Source organism: Pteropus vampyrus, unplaced genomic scaffold (genome assembly GCF_000151845.1).
Source record: "Pteropus vampyrus isolate Shadow unplaced genomic scaffold, Pvam_2.0 Scaffold22058, whole genome shotgun sequence".
Classification (NCBI taxonomy): domain Eukaryota; kingdom Metazoa; phylum Chordata; class Mammalia; order Chiroptera; family Pteropodidae; genus Pteropus; species Pteropus vampyrus.
Genome location: NW_011910839.1, coordinates 1 through 1,597, shown reverse-complemented (window position 1 = coordinate 1,597; position 1,597 = coordinate 1). Strand labels below are relative to the sequence as shown.

Genomic DNA, 1,597 nt, shown 5'->3' with positions numbered 1-1,597 from the left:
GTTTTTTATTCTTTTGAACTTTCTTAATCGTTATGGAATTCTGGGAACAAGGTTATTTTTAATTCTAGTGACAGACTCCTTGTCCCAGCTGAACTGAGAAAAAAAAAAATGTGAACAGTTTTGTAAAAGTCTGTCAAACAGATGAAAAAAAACTGGGTCTAATTTGGTTCACTTGAGCATATTTTTTCTTTTCCTGGAGTACATCAACAAATATCTTTTACAGAAGTCACTGAAGCTCATGAGTTCTTGTGATATTGACAACCCACTGGGTGAAAGCTTTACTGAGAATCCTCAGATGAACTGGGAGAGGGCTGGACCACCTACGGTCACTGAGGAAGAAGGCTCGGATTTTACTATTAAAGAGAAGAGTGACCCTAGAATGAGGAGGATTAAAAACATTCCGATTATATACCTAGAAGTTAACATACCACAGGAGTTTAAATAATTAAATCTTAATGTATCAAGCTGGATAAATATCAAAACCATAATGTTTAGTGAGGAAAAAAAAAAGATTTACATCAATATGTAAAAGCATGATTTAATTTATACAAATGTTTAAAGACACAGCAATGCAGGATATTGTTATTGATTCATTATATACAATAAAAGTGCAAAGATTCAGCTGAAAATGAGAATTATCCAAAACTCTCAGAAAAGGGTTTCACTTGGTGGGGCTAGGGAAGGCAAAATGTTAATTAAAATTTTCATGGGGCTGTAAAAGAAAAGGAAGGAAGAGAGAAAGAAGAGGAAGGAAGAGAGAAAGAAGAGGAAAGAAGAGAAAAAGAGAAATTCGGAGTGAGTGAATCCTGAGGGACAAAATAAAAACTGGCTATTTAGAATGCACTAAGACCCTAAACATGTATAGATTAAACATAGGTTCAAGTTTAACAGGTTGGATTAACCACAAACAGATAAAAGATCTCATTTCTCCATCAATCCCATGAACTCTCAATAGTTGTGAATTTACCCACTGAACTCATAAAGTAGTGATGAAACTCACCCATACTCCTTATGTATACGTGAATAAACGCATTAAACTTCCTTTGTTGTAGGCTATATTATTCTATTGTTCATGTTGACAGGACTATCGGTACTCAGATTCCTTAAACTCTGTAGTAGTAACATCTATTTATTATTCCTTCTGAGAAAATGTATGACTATACTTCAGATATCCTTCATATTTGACCTCAGAAAAAGAGATCTTCTACCAGACTGGTTATGACTAGGCAAAGTGGTTGAAATACTGTTTGTCTGTGTCATTCACAGTAGGGAACAGGCAAATGGTGAATCATCTATTATTAAATGCTAATTTCCACATACTCTGGTAGAGGTTACAGAATCATGAGGATAATTTTTTTTTTTTTTCCAGGCAAGGCAACTCTTGGTTGATCTCACAGATTGCAAGAAACTTGTCACCTTATGACCCCTTATATTTTATTTTTTACGCCTACAGCACCTGGTCTTCCGAGGTGGTCTCCCATCCAAGTACTAACCAGGCCCAACCTTGCTTAGCTTCCGAGATCAGATGGGATTGGGCTTGTTCAGGGTAGCATGGCCGTAGACACAAGGATAAATTTTTAAGTTTTCTACTAATAAA

The 1,597-nt window shown here is 35.5% G+C and overlaps 1 pseudogene; it reads right to left on the bottom strand.

The window, feature by feature from the left end:
• Positions 1-1,444: 1,444 nt before the first annotated feature.
• On the bottom strand, positions 1,445-1,563 carry LOC111735289 (annotated as a pseudogene).
• Positions 1,564-1,597: the final 34 nt, after the last annotated feature.